The sequence below is a fragment of the Magnolia sinica genome, chromosome 10 (genome assembly GCF_029962835.1).
Source record: "Magnolia sinica isolate HGM2019 chromosome 10, MsV1, whole genome shotgun sequence".
Lineage (NCBI taxonomy): Eukaryota > Viridiplantae > Streptophyta > Magnoliopsida > Magnoliales > Magnoliaceae > Magnolia > Magnolia sinica.
Genome location: NC_080582.1, coordinates 17,559,205 through 17,568,281, shown reverse-complemented (window position 1 = coordinate 17,568,281; position 9,077 = coordinate 17,559,205).

Below are 9,077 nucleotides of genomic sequence, written 5' to 3'. Positions count from 1 at the left end.
GGGAGACGCGGCCTACTGGTATATGGCTCTCATGCGCTTATACATCCACTCGGTCTAGCCGTTGGAGTGACCTCCTAGTACCATAAGGGTTTAGAGAATTTCACCTAGGGGCATCTATAGCATCCCATGTAAAGAAAAGATTTCCGGTATCAAATCTTGTCATCCACGTATACCTGCGGAGGCTACAACCCTTATGTCGTTAGGGCGTACAGTAATCATAATCACACAATATAAGATGCATAAGTCACACAGTCCAATCATGCATCAATCCTGCGCATATCGTGCGCTCATGTGGGACGACTCTGCCTATCAAGGATTCCCATAAACAATCTACCCAATGACATATGCAATGATTAGCCACATCTCCCAACAAGCATACAAATGATGCGTATGGGCATGTATCATGAGGCTATACCATCACATACTCATAGTCGGTATCGATAATCGTCCTATATACAAGGCAGGGTCCATGGAAGGACAACAAATCTGTAACATGAGGGTTAGTCCTCGACTGTGGATATATCAATTCTGATAGCACGGATCCCTCCGTCTATAGTGAGGATGAATTCTCCTCAAATAAAGGTTGGGCCTAGGTGGCCTACCTATAAACCTAAAGATCGGGAACGGGCTTCCTTCACCATACTATTATACAGCCCGCTAGATGCCATAGGGGGCCCAAATAAGTACTAGATGGACTCCAAAATTAAATCGACCCTACTAACAACCAATGGGGGCCCAATATTTTGGGTTAGCCCAAGAAAAATAGATGGATCATGCAATATCAATGGGGCCCAATGATTAGAGTCAACCCACTTAGAGAAGGATGAGAATGGGCGTAACAATGCCTAAGGGAAGGTCATAATGTTGACATCTAACCATCATTGCCCATCAATGTAGACATTTAACCAACATTGCTCCCAAGGAGTGGCCCACGTAGGGCCTAACATATAGTGGGGCCCATGGCCTCACATAAGGGTCTCACATACAACATAAAGGGCCTCACATAGGAGCTCAATGTACTTCTCAACGGGCCTCACACAAGGGCCTAATATACTGCTCAACGGGCCTCATCATACGGGCCTCACACAAGGGCCTAATATACTGCTCAACGGGCCTCATCATACGGGCCTCATACACATCACATTGGGGCCTCATCATATGGGCCAATATACATCATAATGGGCCTCACTCATGGGCCACATATACATCACAATGGGCCTCATATACATTAAGTGGGCCACATCACATGGGCTGCACCAATGAGCCTTATATACATCAAGTGGGCCGCATCCACGGGCCGCACCAATAGGCCTCATATACATCAAGTGGGCCGCATCCACGGGCCACACCAATGGGCCTCATATACATCAAGTGGGCCGCATCCACGGGCCACACCAATGGGCCTCATATACATCAAGTGGGCCGCATCCACGGGCCACACCAATGGGCCTCATATACATCAAGTGGGCCACATCACATGGGCCGCACCAATGGGCCTCATATACATCAAGTGGGCCGCATCAATGGGCCGCGCCATCTACACCATTCATCTATTTTGAGAGGTTATTTTAGAGCATTACCCAAATGAATCACATCGGAAGATCATTTGGACCATACCACAAATAACAGTGGAGATAATGATTCTCACCGTTAAACAATTCGTCGAGCCCACTACAACGTTTACTTCCATCCAATCTGTTCATAAGGTCACAAAGACCTAGATTAAGAGGAAAAACAATTTCATATTTATCCAGCACTTCTATGACCCCAACAGATTCAATGGCAGACGTTCAATCCCCACTGATTTCTATAGTGTGGTCCACCTGATATGCAGATTTGCCTTATTTTTTGTCTCAAGCCTTAAGATGAGCTTGCTAATTGGATGGACGGTTTGGATGAAGCACACATATCACGGTGGGTCCCACACACATGGCCCACCAGAGATTTAGATCTATCCTACTGGCCACCGTCCGGATGGACGGTCTGGATCTCATACGAGTGGACGAGGTTAATGAAACCCATACATTAGGGGTGGGTTCCATGTCCCAGCTGGACAGTGGGGACCACGCATGTGCAAGGTGGGTCCCACTGTCCAGTAAGTGGACAGACGATGTGGATTTCTCCCACCTACCTCAGCTGCATAGCTGGTGTGCGGTTGGCTAGCTAATCTAATCCCAATCAGCAGGTTGGTCCCACGTGGGGCCCACCAGATATATATGCTATATATATATATATATATATATTTTATTTATATATTATTATTTTTTAACTACACAGCGTCCAGGCCTGGGACGGCCTGGATGAACTCCATACATCAAGGTACGACTCCACATGTGGGGTGGGTCCCACCGTCCAAGCAATGGACATTGTGGATATACAACGCATACGTAAGGGTGGGGGGGTCCACACGTGGCCACCCCACACGGATCAAGCCGATATATGTTATTTCCCTTCATCCAAGGTTTGCTCAAAATCGTCCAGCAGGTGGTCAGCAAGGTGGCTGCCACTGATTGATGGTGTGGATCTACTCAATTCATCAAGGTGGGCCACACATCAAGAGAGAGAGAAAGAGAGAACGGTGAGATGGAGGGGCCCCGACACTATGGGCCCTCCCTTCCATGCATTATAACATACATCAAGTAAGTCCCATTACATGTGGGCCCACCAATCAAAATCAACGGTGGAGATCCCTTCTCCACCAAAATGCAAGGTCAAGATGACCCTTTTCATATAAGGAAATTAAACATTATGATGGGGTCCATGGAGAATGGCCACATCATGGGATGGATATATGTAACACCCCGAATTTTCAGGTGTCATGTAGGAACTCGGCTCCCGAATTTCCAAGTGTCATGGATGCCCTAATGGACTTCATATTTTAATTATATTTAGATGATCTCATAAACAATGGGGGATTTAGCAAAACATGAAGCATAAGTACGTCATAAAGCAGTATCAATTGCTACTAAATATAAAAAGATTCAAACCACGAATCCAAAATCATCTAAATAGGGAACTAGTCTCACCCATACATGACCCAAAGCGACTAGGGCCCTGGTCCATACCCCGCAGTAGCCCGAACTCAAACTAAAAGGATCCGCCGAAAGTCTGGAAGCAGGGAAGCTCGTCCTCCCTATCCATGCTCACCTCGCTCGGCTCGTCAAGCTCTGCCTCACCTGCATCTAGTAAAGGAGCTGATTAGTGTTTTAAAATACCTTCCCAGAGTGGGAGTGAGTAGCTAACTCAGTGGTTACTATTAGCCTTAAGTTACAACAAGCATCAATTATACAATGAATTTAATGAAAGGTATACATTCACAGATCTCTAACTAATCTTGTTAATGCATATGCATGTATTATGATATGATGTATGCCCTCACAACAACACTCCCTCGAGCGACTTCGTCTAACGATCGCGCATAACCAACCACCCTCATTGCGACTTCAACTGCCGAGTCGCTAAATCCTAACTAATGCGATGCATGGATAATGTTAGTCGAGTATTTAGTTAATTCCATTCATCCATCAAATTGAACAAACCCGGTATACCCCACGTATCATTGCCCTCAACTGATTGCGAGGCCAATGCCCCTCAACGTGTGAGGCCAGGACCCTGCGATCCTTGATCGCATCGGGTTCCCCATCTCTAATTTCAAGCACATGGGGAGTGCTGAAAAGAGAGATCACTCGCGGTCACTACGAGGAGGCTCGTCACCCCAACGTAGGCCAATAGCTCGGACACAGTGTCTCATTCCACCATGCCCAGCTCTCGAGTCAGTGGATCGGTTTCAAATGGTTATCAATGGGCTTCAATAGTTGAAGGGTGTTCTAGGTTTCATACAGGCGCGAGCAGACAAGGTTAACAAACATGGTTAGTCAGTAAGTGAACTAGACCGTGTGAGTTCAGGCGAGTACGTGATGGACGACATCGAGTACAAGCGACCCATGTAGTCCAACTACTGTCGCCCATTCACATCCGCCCAAATCCGTTGGTTTAGCCACAAGATGGTCTTACCAACAGGAGCACATTCTCCCACTTCAGTTCCCTGACCAACTCAGGGGTATATGACATTCAATAATATTTCAATAATTTAGGATTCATCTTCTACACGAGTGAAGTCATGCTCTCATATATTAAATATAAAATTTAATTTTTTCTACAATGCAACTACTAACAAAATACGAAATTAATGTGCATGTGTGTTGTGATGGGTTACTGAAAAGATCAAGAGTTATACATCATTCATAACACAAACATAGAACAAGTATTAATGCAAGCACCAACATACAACAAGGATTTTATGCAATCAAACATGCTACTAGGAAGGTTATACTAAAATCATATATCGGATGGACATGCTACTCGAAAATTAAACCTAATCATGTTGAAGAACAAATAAACAACATTCAATCATTTTATGAAATTTAGGGGGACTTATCATATAGGGTCTTGGCTATGTTCTCTCTATAGATTTCTCAAGCACATCATCCTAACATTCATAATCATTAAACTCATAGTAGAATTGGTGCTAGGCCACCTAAGGATAATAGTCCGCACCTTGTGACGAACCGCTCGATTCACGGCGCCCGTAGGGTTATGGTGTTAGGAAATCATCGTTAAAATGCCTAAATAAGCATACAAGCTTGTAAGAATTAAAAGGGATTAAACACAAGACCTAAACCTACAAACATAACTCAATACCTACCTTCAATCGTCGCCAATTGACACCAATGAAGGACAATGCTACTATAGAGGAGATGAGAGGGTGAAGGTGCACAAACCCTCATGTTTCCAAGCTCTCCCTCTCTCTTTCTCTTCCTTTTTACTCTTTCTCTTCTCCCTATCTCCCTTTCTTTCTCCTAGGGTAAATCCGTATAGGGAAAGGGGTGCCCAAATGAAACCCTTATATAGGCCCAGATTTGGTGTAAATGGCCCCAAGGGCTAGGTTTTTACTACACTAGCCCTATGGGAGGGTCTTTCTAACCTCTACGGCCTACTATGGGGCATACATACTGATATACACCATAGGATAGTTAGCCCTAATGATGATCTACATATGGATATGATCGGCCCACCATTTGGATGCGCCGATCAACATATATGATTAGAAAACTTTGCCTGAGAGTGGACGACCCAATTCACTTAAGTTTCAACTTCTTCCTTTGGGGTATTTACACTTCTCATGCACTCGTCCTTTGACTCAAGTTGAGCAGTTCTGGACAGTACCCAGGTCCGACTCCCGCGATGAACGTCGAGCCCAGTAAGACGGACATTATTCTATAGTTTTGGAACTAGTGGCCCACCAACGAGCGGTTTAGAGCTTGTTCGAAAAATCAGGGCATTTCTGGAATGAATTAGGTATTGAGATTTCTTGTGGGCAATGATTAGAGTTTGGATTAATTATATTCGTAGTGTGACCCATTTATAACTAGTGAAAGTGGAGATTGGTCATGTTTACTCTAAACCGTCGATTTTAGGCTAAATGAGTAACGGGGTTGATTTGGTCTATCAGTCAAGATCCGGGCCTTATCTGACTCGGCTTTAGTTAGATCTTTAATTTAGTTATGATTGTCTTGATTAGTTAGCGATAGGTCAGTTAGATTTGGGCCCTATGTGAGTAAATCATGGGGTTAAACTTGATGCTCAAGTGATCGAGCGGATTCGTTGGCTTCCTAAGGTTGATTAATCGGACTTGTGCGGTTCTTTACTAGTATCACCTGTGTATAACCTAACATTGAGTGCTAATGGTCAGTAAGTGATAATATAATTTAATTACATAAAAAAATTTAAGAATTTTTGAAAATTCAAAACAGTGAAAATCCAGGACGTTACAACATACGAATCATGATGGGCCATCGGCCATACCTAGGGTCCAAAGCGAGATCCATACCATCAATCGGTAGGCCCCACTTGGCCCATCATCAAAATATAAAATATAAGCCTATAAAACACCCACTGTTGGATCTTCTTGGTCCGATGAAATGCTAAACTCATTGGCTTTCTCTTTGATGGAAGATGATGAGGATTGAAGGGCTAGGATGAGGGATCTTGGGGTAGGAAGTGGGCCACACATAAAACACTATTCTCTCTTGGAATGCTTGGACAGCTAACCTCTTGGTTGCTTGGAAAATGGGTAGAGAAAAGAGAGAGAGAGAGAGAGAGAGGGGGGGGGTGGTTGTAAGAGAGAGAGAGAGAGGGTGGTTGTAAGAGAGAGGTGATGGGTGGAGTGATGGATGGAGTGATGTAAGGGTTGACTTTGGGGGTAGCTTGTGTAAGAGAGGTATGGGTTGTGTAAGAGAGGTGACATGTGAGGTATAGGTGTGATGGGTTGAGTGATGGGTTGTTTACTTTGAAAAGGCCTAGCGATATGTCCTAGAGGGGGGGTGAATAGGACAATGCCAAATAAAACTTATAACAGCGGAATTAAAAAGAATATAATAGCCAAAATAAATCACAATGTAAGAAAGTAAAATAACCTCAAAATTCAGATCTTGAGAGGTTGATACAAATGTTGTTCTAAGGACAACCTTACACCAAAAACCAGAGTTTATGGTAGGACAACCTTATTTCTAGAAAGATCTTTGTATCAAATCTCAAACCAAAGAGGAATACAGAAATAAATACAAACTGAATTGAAATAAATTGTAATCACAAATGTATTGTTCTAGGGACAGCCATACACCATAAAAATGGCAGGGCAACCTTGCTGGAACAACTTTTAAAGGAAATTGAATATCAAGCTGATAAAGGAATAGCAGAAAATAAATTCTAAACTATTACAAAATTCTCACAATGCTTGAATTAAATGATTACAATATTCACTACCATACATACATCTCACAAAAGAATAATTAAAGATCAGAAGTATAAATCATTCAACCACAACACAAGGGATTATAGTGGTTCGCCTGTGTGTTCACCAACTGTTAAACAACAGCCACACAGAATGCTACTCCAGTCCTAATATCCTCACATAGGGGATATTAGCGTTCACTAACAAAATAGGTTTTCCCGAGTTCACCCAAAACCTTTACAATTGTGTCTTTGTCGTGGGCTTACACAATTAAAAACCCCACTTCGAGTTTTCCTGGCTCTCCTCGGATAACCAATACAACAAGATTTTTCTGCAAATCTTGAAAGAAACCAAAACAGAAAGGAATTTACAATTAAATGTAAAATACCGATTATCTCCTTCGTTGTAGCACCCGGTAGAACTAAGTCGAGTAGATGATTGAATGTCCAAGTTCAATGTCCAGTACTCAATTACAATGGTTCTAATTCTAATAGATTTTAAATTAAACCAAATAGGGCTTGCCTTAATTGATTTTGATTCCAAAGAAAGGGAATAACAATTCCTCTTATCAAATTAGATTGGAATAACAGAAACAAAATCAATTAAATAAAGCTAAGGAAAGAGAATATTAAATAAACACACTTAGCTTAGATGGAGCACAGAATTATCTCTCAGAAGTTCGACGAAGATTGGCTTGAATGGATTAATTAATTCGATGATTTCTTCTGAGATTCGTGCACTATTTATAGGTGAGCAGATCGCGTCTTCGACTGGTCTAGGGAGCTCTTCGACTAGTCGAAGCAATAACAGATATTTGAAAAATCAGGCGCGATAAGCTTTGACCATTCTACGACTGGTCGAAGGTCTCCTTCGACTGGTCGTAGGTCACCTTCGATTGGTCGAAGGTCTCCTTTGACTGGTCGAAGAACCTGAAAAACATCGCTAGATTTTGAGTCGAAGATTTTCAACTGATCGAAGATGCAGTCGACACTATTCCTTCGACTGGTCGAACAGATTCCTGGACTAGTCAAAGCCTAACAGAAATTATCCGATTTTTGTAACAAACTCACGACTGATCGAGGAATTTCTTAGACTGGTCGAAGCAACTCTAGGACTAGTCGAAGAAGGCCTAGGACTAGTCGAAGAACAGACCAAACTTATGTAAAATAAACATTCGATTTATGTATCCAAAGTGACCTACTTCTAAGGTCAACCTAAAGTCAGTCAAACCTCAACCATGAAGTAAGGACATTGAAACATTAGGAACTAGTGACCTTGAAGTATGAGCCTTGAAGTCTTGATGTAGTTCAATCTTGAAATCTTGATGTAGCTCAATCTTGAAAGAGTCTTGAGTTCTTTACAAACTGCCTTGTACTCTTCTTGAAGTCTTGCAGCTTGAGTCTTGTCTTATGAGCAGTTCTTGCATTCAAGATTGATCCTTGTACTTGTGAGCTTTGCTTGTTGTAAGCTTAGCTTGTTTATGAATGTTGATCCTTGAGAGAGCTTCACTTATGCAAGTTATATATAACAGTGATTTTGGCACCACAAATTTAACAACAGACAGGGATATAAACTATAGCACTTACAATCTCCCCCTTTGTCAAATTAGTGACATAACACATAACCAAGATAAACATAAAGTAAAACAACTGGTTAAAGAGTTATGAACCAGGTCATATAAACTGGCTTACCTGCAAATCAATATTCAATATTCAATATTCAACATTCAACCAGTTTCATTCAACTAGTTCAAACATACTCCCAGTTTCATTCAACTAGTTTAAACAACTCCCCCTAAGTAACATAACCAATGCTACTCCTCTCACAATCACATCGTTAAGAACAAACCATTCTCCCCCTTTTTGTCATTATATGACAAAGGAAACAACAATAAAGGAGAACTAAATAAAGGGATATATGAGAGTAAACATGAGGAGTTATGAGAGTATAGTAAAACAGAGATAGAAATACTCAGCATAGCTTCACATAGAATAATTATCCAGCATAAAACATAGATAGTATCCAACTCAAAATCAGTCAACCAAGTACTAAGTTATAAAGTTATTACAGACCAGAAGTCTCATATATACTAGTCAGAACCAGAACCAGATGACGGAGCAAGAATAGAGGGATCAAGTTGGTGCATGCCTTTGTTTAAACGCCTAAGATATTTGCGCATGTACTTGAATTATAAATCATGAGCAACAGACATGTTTTCCATCTTTACATTTATATTCTCAACTTTATCCTCTAATGCACTAAGACGAGCATCAACATCAAATGG